At 35.7% G+C, this 15620-nt stretch overlaps 1 long non-coding RNA gene across 1 annotated transcript; it reads right to left on the reverse strand.

Annotated features, from left to right (window-relative positions):
- Positions 1–10974: 10974 nt before the first annotated feature.
- Positions 10975–11803, reverse strand: LOC141282239 (uncharacterized). Its single transcript, XR_012336762.1, has 2 exons — positions 11443–11803; positions 10975–11347 (listed from the first exon to the last, which is right to left on the reverse strand). It is a non-coding gene; the product is annotated as an uncharacterized lncRNA (long non-coding RNA).
- Positions 11804–15620: the final 3817 nt, after the last annotated feature.

The following is a 15620-nucleotide window of genomic DNA, read 5'->3' on the forward strand; positions in this document are numbered from 1 at the left end:
TCTTAAATTAAGATGCTTTTTCTTGATAAGCAATATGACCTTAGAAAATAATTCTAGTTTTTAGACAAAAAATATACAATTTAAGTGAATTTGTGCTAAAAACAAGCAAAAATATCTGCCAATGTGTTGAGAAAAAAATCTTGAAATAAGTTTTTGTTTTTCTGAATTCAAGCAAAATTTTCTCACCCCATTGGCAGATATATTTTGCTTGTTTTAAGCACAAGTTTACTTAAATAGTATATTTTTTTGTCTAAAAACAAGACTTATATTCTTAGGTCATTTTGCTCATCAAAAATATACATCTTTATTTAAGAATTTTTAGATATTTTTACTAAAAACAAGACAAAAATACAAAGAAAGTAAGAGAGTCATTTTTTTGCAGTGCAACATTTGCATGCACTTTAAAAAATAGAAGTTGACTCAAATAAATAAAAAATACTTCAATTGGTAATGCCTAAAAAATTTCAACTTAAAATTTCTTACTTTAAGTAAAATATGTAAATTGATAATTACATATTTATAAAAAAATGTGTAATTTTTTAAAGTTTTTCCACCTTAAATTTTTCACTTTTAGGTGATACCAATTGAACTAAGTTTTTTAAGTAGAGCACAAATTTTTATAAATAGTTTTTCGTGTCTAAGGAACAAGTTTCTTTTTGTTTCATTTTTTTGTATTGTTTTCTCATTGTTTTTTCTTATTTTCTTACCATTGTCGCTTGGGGTTGGGGTCAGAATCACTTTCTGGTACATTTTTAGACATCCTAACCCAAACCCCAACTCCAGGTGAGAAGAATTTTAAAAGCGGAAGATAAACATGTAGAAACCAATATACTGTATTAAAGTATATCCTAACACAAACTCCAAATCTAACCCCAACCCCAAGCGACAATGATTTAAAAATATGGAACAAAAGAGAAAAAATACATAAAATGACACGAAGTTGTGCCACGGACACGAAAAACAATTTTATAGAAATTTTTGTGAGTGACACAAAAAAGACATTCTTGCTCAAGGCACGACAAAAAGCAAATTTTTGTGCCATGGACATGAATCACATTTTTCGTGACTATAACACAACTTTCCGTGAGATCATGTTGTTTTAGAGGCTTGAACTGCACAGCAACAGGTGTAGGGATACCTATTGCACAGGCAATTTTTTGTGCATTATTTGCAAGTAAATAATAAATAAATAAGTGCTTATAGCACATGAGCTTATAAAGGACTTTTAATTATAAGAAATAATTGTCTTTATTCCCTTCCTTACACTCCATATTTCACACCTCTATTCATCCTTACTTTCCCAGCTGCAGTCTCTGACAATCACTCCATCTCTTTCACACACACAAACACAACAGGGGTTTCTTCAACAGCTGTCCCACATTCCTCTGAAACCTTAAGCCACTCTGTTTCCAGTAATCAGGTGGTCCTTCAGATCAAATAAAAGCTGAGGTAGTGCCATTGTAATATGGATTAAACCCCTTAAACCCCACGTAAAGCTTGTTGTTGGAGAGAAGTGCAATCCTTGCACAGCTCTATCTCTCTGCCGCATAGCCGTTCCCTTAAGGGACAGATACTAAACGTGTGTTTGGGGTCATCTGCCTCAGACAAACATCTGTGTCTCAGGGAGCAGGTGAAGACAGGAGGGTGTGAAGGAGAGGTGACACTCCCCAAGCCACCAGGGGGAGAGGGAGGTCTTCATAAATAATCCTCAAACAATCTGCCTCTCTTGACTTCCCATATTAATTACTTTTATGGCCAAAATCAAACATCTGTCACCGTGGAATCGACAAATTAATTATGCAGCTTCTTCCAATCAAGAACGTTCGAGCTCAGCCTGTGAGTTTTTGGCTGGAAAACCGAGGCGAGATGCTGCTCGAGACGCTTGGTGAAGATTTTCGGATTCTATGTTTAAACAAAGCAACATTTAGTGTCATTTCTCCCAGAGAATCAAACTTTTGAATATAATTTGTGTGCTGCCTTTGTTCTGATGTTACATTTCTTCATAAACCAGGCTCATCGGAAAATATAATGAGGCAGTAAAGATAATCCAAACTACTAAGAAACACATTCGCAAATGCATAAAAATGGAATAAAGGATTTGAAACCCCTCAACATGTTTTTAAATTTCATTGATACTTCGGTTATTTCATCAGAAGTTTCCTCAATATTTACAGGGTGGTGGAAGCTCTTCAGCTGGAGCGAGCTGACAGAAGACAGCTGTCTGCCTGTCCTCCAGCTCTGCAGTGAGGTGCCCTGAGACTTCTCCCGCTCAAGGGTCAGCACCTTTGTGAGACGGCAACATTTGGTACTAGTTATTGAGCGGCAGGGGTTCGCCTCGCCCTCTCCCTCCATCCTTCAAGGGAAAGAGGCAACGCTGAGACAGACTCTGGGCTTGCCCATCATCCTTCAAAGCTGAAGGAGGAAGTGACCTTGAGATGGTGTGGGGTGTTGCCACGTGCTGGGTGTCGCTGTGCTGTAACTCCAAGACTGATGGTGAGCTGAGTTGACTGAGTATGTAGGGCTACACTTTGTCTTGCAAGTCTCATTACTGAAATTGTGCTGGTGAAATAGGATTTAAATGTCTTCGAAAACAAACTAATTTGATAATTTGAGCTGTATTTAATAAATGTAAGATCAGTTTCAAGTTCATGAGGTCAGCTGTCTTTACATGCAGTAGCAGCTTAAATCTCATACAACACCAAATCTCACTCATAAGACATTGCAGTGGAATCTCAATCAACGTTTCTGAAGTTCTACACGAAGTTGTTAATGTAAACAGCCAATAACTGCTAAGCATGGCGTCGCATATCATGACAAACAACACATGCTCTATTATAGCAGCTGGTGTAATGATGTGATAATGTCAAAGACTCATTAATTTCAGCACACAGTTTACTGTGGCTTTTTACGACACTATTAATTGACTCACAAATATATTCAAACTAAAATAACTTGACTGAAATGCAGGAGCGAGCTTGCATCTCTGTCATAAACACTTCTGGTGGTAAATTTTCTGGTGTCTTAATAATAAACCATTCTGAAACAAGCACGTGATTTAACTATCAACTTCTCATTTACTATCTTTAACAAAGTGCTTTCACTAAACACTGTTACGATGTGGCAATGTCAGCGTAATTAAAATGTAATAGTCGTCAACAGTGACTGTTTATTTGCTTAAATTTAATAAACTTCAATGTAGAATGTCTCGTTTTATGAATATCACATACCAAAATTTGTTCACTTATTATTTTAAGCGACGCTTCACTTTTTTCAATTCATCCAGTCGTCACTTTTAGGATAGCTTAGCATAATCCATTAGACCATTTAGCAGTGTGCTAAAATATGATTAAAGAGTTTTTATATTTTTCCTAATTAAAACTTGACTCTAAGACCGACAAAAAATTTAAAGTTGGGATTTTCTAGGCCAATATGGCTAGAAACTATACTCACATTCTGGCGTAATAATCAAGAACTTATATATGAATAGTCCCCTTGGTAACTTTCAATACTGTAGCTGGGGACTATTTTCGGGGGCTACGTAATATCATCAGATTTATTATTCATCTTGTCAAGAGACAAGTTTTTACGACATAAAACATAGTTGAAAAGCGGCAACTTAATTTTATAAGTTATATAAACTTATCTGTAGTTATAACAACTCATCTCAAGATAAATATTAGTAAATTGAAATGACTTGTAGCCTAAATTTGTGTTGATCAAACAATTTTTTACAGTGTAGCTTTGGATAAAAGCATCTACAAAATGCATAAATGTAAATGTTTATACTTGCTCAATAATTGATTCTTGGTTATTATTTAATCAAAAAGGTGCATACTTTAATAAAAAAACTACTTTTTATTTATTATTTTAGCTTTAGACATACAGTAAATGCAATATGCAAAATACAAAAGTTTGTTATAATAGAAAAAGTTGACAATATAAATAACGAATATTATATGTATTACATCTGACTGATGCTTGCTTCTATCCAAAGAAACTTACAGTAAATTCAAAGTACATTTTGTGTATATGGGAATCAAAGCAATTATCTTAAAATTAGTATGACAATGGTCAAATGAGATACTTAAACAGTGTATCAACCAAAATCACAATATTTCACATAAATCAAAGGACTCCATTTTGTATTTTCAAAAGAGAAGATTTGTATCATTTCCAGACGTTTGACATTCATTAAAGAAAATTCCCAAGGGACTCAGGACCTCCTCGAAGACAAGATCACGGAAATCTGACATTTAATCATGAATGAAGACAGCTTGAAAAAAGAAAAATGATGCAAGCTGCTGTGTTAATCTGTATGACTTATGTTACCATGTTATTGCCAGTAATTTAGGGCCATATGTTTAAGCATTTTGTTCAGATCTTCAAGATGAAATGAAAAAAGGATTTAGATATTATCTGAGCCCCTCTGATGAAAGTTCAATTAAAGTGTTCCAGTACTGAGAATTTCTCTTTATATCTTAAGTCTGACTTAACTGTAATTGTCCTGTATGCTGCTGCAAACAAAATGAATGATTTCTTTAATCCAATATGGTTGTTATGAGCTATGCAATTATATCTTGAGTTAAATAATTCATTGTTATGAGACCTGATTGATTTTGGTTTTAGTAAAAGATACCATGCCCAACAGGAATTTCATTGGTGCTTTGAAATATTGTTATTTATGCAAATATTAAATGCACATTCATTTCTCATTTATTTTTCTCTATCCATATACTGATATTGTACTAAGTCTAAGCTTCATTCCATATCCCTTCTGAAATACAAAGTGTCAACATTTCTTTATTGTGAAGGAAAACTGTTTAGTGATTCAAGCCTTGGTCATCGTGTGCTTGCAGGCCCCAGACAGATGTCAGCGAATCAGTGACAGCCGATCATGCTGATCCTCCTGTAATTATGTGCAATGATCCTGCCGTGACAGAGCATGGAAGAAATCCTTCAATACTTTCTCAGTCTCAATATGAGTCCTTGTAAGTCCCGCCCTCAATTCCACCTGTCTCTTATTGTCATATCCTCCAACGTATTCATCCAGATTAGATCATAACTGACCAGACAGATCAGAGTAACATTATTTTCCAAAGCACTTTTAGGGACTTTTTACACCTGATCACTTCATGCGTTTTCTCTGATCGGATAGCTACAGTATCCGATATTAAAAAGACCAGGTGTAAATGCCCTCTAAAATGTTTTCGAGATGGATTTAAATCCGATCACTCAAACCACTTCAGGAGGTGGTCTGGGACGCATTTTAGATGAAACTGGATAACGTGTAAATACATCTGGTTGATGAAACCACATATGTCAGCGCATAACTCCTTCCAAAACATAAACACGTCACCAGGAAGTTAGCTGGCAAAGAGGCAAACAAAGACGACATGCTTATTGTTTATGTAGTGACGACAGTAGGTAAAAAAGCTTTCTAGAACCAATAAAAGAGTCCAATGACAAACTCGAATGATATATGAACAAAGAAAAAAAACTTTGAGGGAGAGTTTTGTGAACGCTTTTCCATGTTTAGACATATATTTGGTACAGCTCCCACACACACACAAACACCCTATAAAGCTATACTGTCTTGTTTAGGTATTTAGGCATTTAGAACAAATAAATTTAATTTCCACCATAAATGTAAGCAACATGTTTAAAAAAATGACAAAGTTTTATGAATTCGCCGCACCTGTTTTTACAGCCAACCGTTTTGGTGTAGATAACAGCAGCTTTTTTATTTGATTCAATTTTAGTTTAAAGTCCCTGTAAAGTCAATCTTGAAAATTGTTTCTAAACACTATATATGTTCGAAATGTATTGCTTAAACAAACAGTTCACCATTTCTGAGTTTAGGATTTTTTAGGTGAGCCTAAAACGGTGGCTAAATGATCTCACGAATTTCCCGCATTCTCACGGATTGGTTACTATTTTCTTACCATTGTCGCTTTGGTTTAGGGTTAGATTTACATAAAATGACATCCCTACCCAAACCCAACTCTAACCCCAACGCCAGGCGACAATTGATTAAAGTTTAGAACATATAAAAGAATACATCAGAAAAAATAGTATAAACCAATACTTAAAGTGACATACTAACGCAAACACCAAATCTAACCCTAAACCGAAGCAACAATGGTTTGAAAATAGGAAAAAGCAGTTGGGTAACCAATCCGTGAGAATGCCACGGAAAAGAAAGTCTGTGGCAGGGCCACAGAAATATGCGGAGATCCGTGAGAATGCCACGGAAAAATTAGCAAAAAAATTCTGTGACTATCCCACGGAACTTTGTGAGATCATGTTGCAACGATGCATTTGAGTCACTGCACAAGGCCCCGCCCCTAACACAATCGCGAGCATCCATTCAGCTTGCAGCACTATTAATCATTCAAATTTGGCTGGGTGATTAATAACACATTTTTCTGTGGTCACAAACTCGGAACACATTTAATATCCGGCTTAACAGGGACTTTAACTAGATTAACATTAAATGACAAATATGGGCATGTTATATTAAAAAGTTAATCACATATAACAATACCACAGTGAGTTACAGTAGCTGAAACAACACTCTTATAATATCTTTTTGTATCAGACTACATTAAAGACATCTGGACCATGAGTCACAGATGATTTTGTTTTGCATCGTTGTGTCTTTTTATGTGTGTCCTCTGCGACATCACCATAAAAGGACACTAAAAAACAATACCGTTCTGCATATTTAGCAGATTTTGACATACGCTTCACTAAAACCGAGGCATCGGACGTTTTTTGCAAGCCCAAGCAGTCTGTGACACTGGCCAGCGATGCCCCTTTGAGGCAAAAGGTTTCCAAACAATTTCCAGTTTTTGTTCTGAAAGCACAAACACGAGAGCTTTGCATATTCACAGTTTGCTGCTGGAGGGTGATGCTGCTCACAGTTGCTGCTACTTTCTTCACTGCCAGCTAAGTCCTTGACTATAAAGGTCACAAACTATTTGCCCCGCTCTCTTATTTAAATAAAGACGGGAAGTTGCGATGATCACTCTGCCCGGCGGCTACTGTAGCTGCCATCATTTGTAGCTATTTCAGCATATGCTTGCATGATAATAAAAATGTAGCGTTAAATATGGTGGCAAATTGAATTTTGTTTCAGGGTACATGCAGCAAACTAACCAGTTTTTTTCACAGAACCTGTTATGCGAAGACTGTTAATGCCATCCCCGATGATGATGTTTTTTGCATAACATAATTTATAGCAGATCGAGGTCCATAAAGGGGAAGCATTGTAAAATATTTCCATTATGCCAGAATGTCACTAGGTAATAAAGGCTTTATACCATTTTTATGGGTCTCAATCTGTTGTTGTTCACGACAGTTTTAGAATCTGTTAAAATTCCCCCCATTATTTTAATGCCTCTCTTCACAGGAGGATATCAGTGTTTTTTTTTTATTATTTAAAGAATGCACGTTTACACCTTTTGACTCGACATAAAAGAGATGGCGAGGAAAGTTATGTTATTGATGTTATTATAGAAGGTCTTTCTTTTATAGAAGTTATATATCTTTCTTTAACAGGGCTGTAAAGGTTACACAGTCATTTAAGCAGCGGTTGAGACAGATTGATGTTTATGTCATTATAGTTACAAATGAAATGTGCCTGACTTGCTGCCCCCACATAAAGCAGAAATGAGCTTCATCTATCATTAAACCTGCTGATGAACTTACTGTTTACTTTGGCTTTTGTTTACGGTTTATTGTTTTACCATTTATATAAGAATTATTGTGTTTTAACTGAGTTAAACTGTACAGTGGTTTGTTTTATTAATATTTATATTTATTTATTCAGTCTTGCCTGTGAAGGGATTGATAGTACTTTAGAGTAATATGCAAATGACTGTTCCCCTTTGCCTTGATGTGTATATAAACGAGTTGCAAATGTGAGCTCAAATGCTTAGGGTGATTTACAATCTGTAGACGTTTTTACGTAAGTCTACGAAGCTTAAACAGGACTGATTCAATGAAGCACCGTGCATTCTGTTTAATGCCGGGCTTCCGTAGGGAATATCCTCACGTGAACCATATGCTACAGAAATAATGCTGCCTCAAGATACACCTTATCTGATTATGCATTATTTAGAAAGTCTATAAGAGTCTCATATCGTTATTATCATGCACGTAAAGTTGCTGATGTGGCCGCCCCTCTTCAGTGATCTAATCATTTTTCGGAGACAGCCTCAGGGTCCTTCAGGAAAATCCCTCCATTACCACACACCATGTGTTGGGCTGTTTATTTATATATATATTTTAAATATTACAAAGCCCTGTAAACATCTGTCTACTCTGTGTATAATCTGTCCATTGAAAATATTCGTGTTTTCTTGAGCCCTGTTTCAATATGCTGCACTCTTATCAGATTAGTTTAGGTACAGTGGAGAGTCAAAGCCCATGAGGACTTTCTCTGTGAGTCATACTGCTCACTGTTAGTCCTCAATGACCCCAGACCCCTTATCATGCTCCCAGTGTGGGAGGGCATAGGAAAGACAGATTTTAAGACATCTGGATTAAAGTATTGTAAACTGGCGATATGTTTTGCAGATGCTGTGATGTTTGAGAGAATTTTTTTTAGCTGTTTACTATGGTCAGATACATGATCAGACATTTTGAGCTAAATTTGTGATTAGTTCAGGAATTGAATGATGAAATAATTGTAAAGTATATTAATTTGACTTTGTTTAACCTACGTATATTATGGCACTAATGGTTTTTCTGTTTTTGGTTTTAGACAAACAAAATCACATTTTATTTCACTAGTTTGTGCAAATATATAAAAGAATACAATTTGTAATGATGGGTATTTTTCATGATTTTTTTTTTATATTATTTAGCTATACTAGAGCATTATACATAATATGCTCGAAACAATACATGGTAATGTCAACATGATGCAGTTTTTTATTTTTGTACTGTATGAGATGGGATAGGATATCTCCCCGTAAACTACTTCTGTCTTCAGAATCAAAAACAAAAATATGTTATTGAATAAGCAACCATAAAACAAAATCAGAAGAAGTCCTGAACACTGACATGATTGTAGCATTAAACATGATTAAATCCAATCTAAATGCCACTACAGAATTGAACTGAAAGAAGATTGAAGAAGTCTGGAGGGAATTATGACGTGGTTCAACCCAGTCTCATGAAAAAACGTACCCTGACTACGTTGGTCCAATTTGCAAAACGTAGAGGGGTTACAATAATGGCCCTAGAATTGTATGACTGTTACATTTTTTTTCGCCTATTCTTTTAATGGCCCTTGAATTGTATGACTGTTACGTTTTTCTTTCGTCCAAGTCACGTGACTTTCAAGCTACCGGCCGTGAGAACAAAAAACATGGCGGACATTTCTCTCATTTTTAGGGGAAAAATCTATATTGTGAGTTAGTTTCTGCATAAAAATAAGTTTTGATTACATTTCTAGCGAGAAATATATATTTTATTTTCATAATATGCACTCAGTGAATTTACATAATCACTCGCTTGCTCGATGTTACGCAGATTTTTCAGATCTCGCCAGAATAATGTAAAACTGATACGTTTAGGTTGCTATGGTCGCTGCCAGGGCTCGTCACATGACGTCTTCTACAGACTATAATAAATAAGAATAAATAGGAAGAGGCAACAATAAATGATCTATGCCAGCGCAAGTCAATATTTATCTGGCCAGTCAACTGGTTTTTAATTTAAAAAATCCCTCGCAGTCTGAACTGCAACAGCACGGTCTGCGGTGAGTTAAACAACGTTCAACTGCAGGATCAATAGCATTCAGCGGTGAGTTTAACCATAGACATCATATAGGTAGACGCCCTATCGACCGCTACTGCCTACTGGCGCGGTGAGATATGGGGTCGCCATCTTAGATCGGTCACCCGCTCCACTCAGTGTAATCTGTATGACTGGTGGATTGAGCTATCAGCGCATTTAATTAATCATATCTCAGTGAATACCGAACAGATTTTCACGCGGGTTTTTTTGCTGCAAAGGTCATTCATGGAGCTATGATATAGGACACATGGTTCGGCGTATTTTAACCCCTTATGTGCCGCAAATCCCGTTTGAGTGGGGGTGACAATGTGATGTACATCTTTAAATGAATATTTCTCTGGGATTCTTTGGGCTAGAAACCTAATCTTGGTCTTGTTTTAAAGAAGACAATTTAGGGTTTTTCACAAATGAGTTAGAACGTAAAAATATTAAATATAAATATTTTTATAGCCGTTTACCTTTATTTTAATATATCAAATTATGCAGTAACATATTAATTTATAAATAAAATTACATAAAAGTTAATGTTTCACACAATAAATAATGTTAACATGAAGCAATATGTCTCAAGTAGTTGTGATCCAAATCACAAAAAATGATGTTTGGGTCACAATTTTAATGGTTTTACCAACAACTGCCACTAGATTTTGCCACATACTCTTGTACTCTTGTATACTCACAAACTAATAAATTACTGTCACCGCAATATTATTCATGCAAAAAGATTTTGAAATATTAAAACTACATTCTGAGAGCTTTCCGGTGATATATAGCTTGCCATGATTTTTTAGGTTTAGAGTAGGGTTTTAGTGTTATATGCAAAAACAAATTTGGCCTACCTGTGGGCCCGTAACATTTTTAGAAACTGACTCTCATTGTGTCATAATTTTCCCCAAATGGTAATGAAATATGAAAATTATACTATTTGAGCTTTCCAACAATATATAGTTTGTCAATATTTAGGTTTAGAATCTTAGTGTTACCAACACTAATGTGGACAGCGCCACTTAATGTTCATAGTAGGAATAAATGAATATTCACTAAACAGTAATAAAATATTCTGATATAAGATATAAAGTGAGTCCAAAATCAAAATATGTGGTGTAGGACATAATATATTTTATAAATCACACACTATAAATATGACAAAGATGCAGAAACAGATAGTTGCAATAAAATAAGACTTTTTAATATGGTGAAGAAACAATTTAAAATGATTTGTAAACCCCCCACACACACACACGCGCACGCACACACACACACACACACACACACACACACACACACACCCCTGAAAGAGGACTGTTTTCCAGAGATTCTTTCCCGTGCTCCCTTTCTGTAGTTCAAGAGAGGTGAGTTTGGCAACATGGTGGAGCCTTATCTTTAAAAACACAGACACAACCAGTGACAACGAGTCAGACTGATAGTTGTCGATTCCAAACCGAGTCTACTCAATGTCCTCCCTACGAAGGAAAACATCCTCTGTTCCTGTTGACATCTCAGCTTTTTAAAGCTCGGCGGATCACGCAGCTCACAGCACCTTATAATAATAATAATAATAATAATACACATTTATATAGCGCTTTACACAATACTCACAACAGATAAACTCTTGTAATTATTACTTTACTTTACCCCACTCTCCTTGCAGGGTGAACAGCGGCTGGTGCAGTAAACATAGCCTAGCGAACGTTAGCTGGCTACGATTTCAGTACAGTAAAATCAATAAGCTGGCTCTTTCTCAATTTTCTGGTAATATTCTATTCACAAAATACAACCAATAGTACCGCGATGTTAAAAAGTACTTGTGAAAATAATCCTCCGGGCTCTATTTGCGGTCGTCCGCCGATTAGAACAGGAAAATGCTCCACAGTGCTCTGACATCTTATCTGCTGCCATGCAACGAAACTAGGAGAACGACCGGTTTAAGATGGCCGCCGTATTTCTCAGTCCCCAGCGGCCAATAGGGCATCTAGTCTTCTATATGATATCTATGAGTTTAACAACCCTCAAATGCGGTTAAAACAACATTCAGAGGGAAGCTTTATTTAAACCGCGTTCGACTGCAGATAAAACAACATTCAGAGGTGACTTTAACAACGCTCCACGGCGCGTGGGAGTAGCATTTTAAGCGTTTTCTGATCATGTAGGTAAGTGCTTTGATTAACTTTAGACGTGATGCATGCTGGGTGGCAAATATTTTTTATCAAAGGCTCGTTGATGGTAATAAATATACATATAAATATACATTTTACTATAATACGATTGTGTTCGATTAATTAATGGGTTGTTTAATTATTAATTTGTTTATTTTAAATCCTGTAATTTAACAACTCTGACGTCATCGAATGCGACGATGCCAAGGTCCATTGCGATTTCCACTCGGTAAGTTGATGGAGATAATTCTTACATTTACACAGCAAAGAAATGTTTAATGTGACAATAGTTGTGTTTGGAACATTCTAATGTATAAGGTAGCAATCTTAGGATGGTAAATAATATAAGTCATTAAACAAATAACTTTGTTGCACCACATATGCATAGGCTAATAGCAAAAGTAGCTAATTAAACTATTTTTTTGTCGCAAATAAGTTGATAATGCAAGATACAGGGAAATGCAAGATTTTCAGTAGCGATATGTTACCTATATTACACTAGCTCGCAACAATTAAGCCTCTTTTAGCCAACATGATCAGATGAAGAACAGTGTTGCCAGATTGGTTTGTTTTCCAGCCCAGTAATTACTTAAAATCCACACAAAATTATACAATAAACTCCCAGAATGATCTATAATAAACAATACAACTTAATTCATACCAGCACTACTTTTGTGGCTTGTCATGTTTTAATATGAAATAATGAATAATTTAAGTGCTCTTTCAGATATTATATAGGAGCCTACGATAGACACTGCGAATGTAAAATTATTTTCCATTTCTGTACTTTCCCTTAAAATAGCAAAATTTCACCTGCCCAAGCCCATTTTAATACACATAGTACAACCCAGAACCAACTAAATGGGTGGAAAACATTCTGCCTGACAAGACTGATGGAGAATACTGGTGAAAATGTAATGCTCTTTATCTCCTACAGCACACACACACACACACACACACTGGGGGAAATCTGTCCTTAAAAGCAAATGCTGGTCGTATGATCTGTATCCACACATCCATCCAGTAAAACCTTTCATAGAAACTGCCAGTAAACAATAAATACGATAATTGTTTATAAACAAATAATATTATGCTCATAAAAATATGCCAATTTAGCTGTTTTATTTATTCTGCTATATATTATTACAAAAATGTGATTACAGTACAGAATATATATGACATAAACTGCTTCACGTTCACAAGGTCACGTTCTTTCTGATCCCATTTTTAAACCCTAGTTAGTGTGTAATGTTGCTTTCATAGCATAAATAATACCTGTAAAATGATAAAGCTGAAAGTTCACTGCCAGTCGATTTATTTTCTTTAACAGAATTCGCCTTTCAAAGCCTACAGCGAACGGCCGGTTTGGACTTCAGCCCTCTACTTTCTGCTTTAATGATGTCACTAGAACAGTTTTTTGACTAAACTCCGCCCACAGGAATACATCAGTGGCCAGCTAAGCTAACGGCAAGCTAATCTGCTATTGAATCACAACACACTAAACAAACTACACAATCAGAACTCGTTACTTATTTCTGAAGGAGGTACTTCACATAACAAGGAAGACTTCAGCCCATTTTTAGGACAGTGAAAACAGCCCTATAGAGATAAGTAAATTATGTGAAAAATACAGCGTTTTTTTGAACGTGAAACATGAACACGTTATATTGCGCACTATAAACACAATCAAAGCTTTAAAAACACAGAAAGAACGGGAGCTTTAATGTTCATAACAGTTCTAATTGTGTTTGTCCGTTCTTTTGTTATGTTTTAAATTAAAAAGCAAATAATTTTAAAATAAGCAAATAATTCCAACTCATATCTCTCATCTTACCTCCTTGGTACCATCTAGTGCGTAAGAAACAATGTAATCATATTTTCATAAAACGAAAACAATATAAAAAATAGTTTAATATGTTTATTATGGTTTGATAAAATAACTTACAATGTGTTGTATGAGAAAGATACTGCTGACTGTCAGACCACATGAAGCATGATGTATCGCCATAAAAACTAAAATTGAATTTTTTATTAAAAATTTTTGTTTAAAAAAACACCAGAGGGACAATTTAGACCATTGCCTGAAAAAGTTAAAAACACAAAGTCTTCTTGATATATTCCATGTACAAACTCTCGACTGACTTTCCCATTGTAAAGATACTGGTATGTCCCTGTGCTTTTATAGTTGCACACTGAAGACACGTCACCCCCGATTAACAACACAAAATCACTGAATATATCTTCATATGATATATCAAAACACTTTAATCCTGACACTGGTTCATACATGGCAGGTGTAGTAAATATTTACAATTACTGTTAAAATCATGTTTTATGTGTGCTTCCACGATACTGTTTTCTACCGGCTGGTTATTGAAACGGAGGTCTTGCACAAAGAAGGGAAATACGTCAAATCACTTACGTCCACATTCAAAAATAAGGTGGATACAGTTCAAGACTAATATTTCTTTTAATCTTTTATGGTAACACCTCATTTACTTGTTCATTTCAGGTGCGAGCCAAGCCAATTTTATTTATTGGGAAACAGGATAAAAAGGCTTCGAATAAGTGGGTTGCATATATTATTACCCATTGGCACCCCACTCCTGTCACTACAATTTTTTGGAGGAGATGCGGAGGGCTTTATCTTGACAAAAGGTCAGAGTAATGTTTATGTTTATAAATTTAGGATTTAAAATACATGTATATTCCTTTGTTGATATGTACAGATTTTATGATGAAAGTAAACTTGTATTATAGCAACCTCCACAGGACAGCAGCCTGAGAGCCTTGCCATGGAGCGGCCTGAGAGCCCTGCTGTGAAATGGCCGGAGAACCTCACCAAGAAGTCTGAGGCTATATTTGTACTAAATCTTGTTCTTCTGTCTTCTAGACTCTTTCCAACCTATCTTGCTCCTACTACCTCTACTGCTTTTACAACAATTTTCTCTCCACTTTTTTTCCCCACCTCCACTGCCATGCTCTAAGTTTTTGCCACAGAGGAAGAGGAAGATAAAGAAATCTACCTCTTCCCACTATACCACACTTGTCTCTCTTCAATTTGCATCTGTCTCTTCCAGTTCTAAATCTCAGAAGTGGCCACTGGTGAAGAACAGAATAAAGGATAACTTTTCCTGTTACATCTTACTCCACAATTTGCTCCTAGTCAAATATGTCTTCATGTTAATTAAATTCATTTAGCTAACCAGGTATTTGTTAGCCAGTTCACAGTGTTTTAGAGCCCAATGTCCAAGGACTGTGGTCAATGTAAATTCCTGACTTAAAGGGACACTTCACTTTTTTTTGCTAATTTTCCAGCAGTAAGTTTTACCGTTTTAGAATCCATTCAGCTGATCTCCGCGTCTGGCACTACCACTTTTAGCATAGCTTAGCTTAATACATTGAATCTGATTAGGCCATTAGCATCGCGCCAAAAAATAACCAAAGAGTTTCGATATTTTTCCTATTTAAAACTTGACTCTTCTGTAGTGACATCGTGTACTAAGACAGACGGAAAATTTAAAGTTGTGATTTTCTCAGCTGATTTTCTAGGAACTATACTCTTATTCTGTCGTAATAATCAAGGACTTTGCTGTCGTAACATGGCTGCAGAAGGCATAATGATATAACGCAGTGCCCGAAAATAGTCCCCTTAGT

The sequence above is a fragment of the Paramisgurnus dabryanus genome, chromosome 5, assembly GCF_030506205.2.
Source record: "Paramisgurnus dabryanus chromosome 5, PD_genome_1.1, whole genome shotgun sequence".
Lineage (NCBI taxonomy): Eukaryota > Metazoa > Chordata > Actinopteri > Cypriniformes > Cobitidae > Paramisgurnus > Paramisgurnus dabryanus.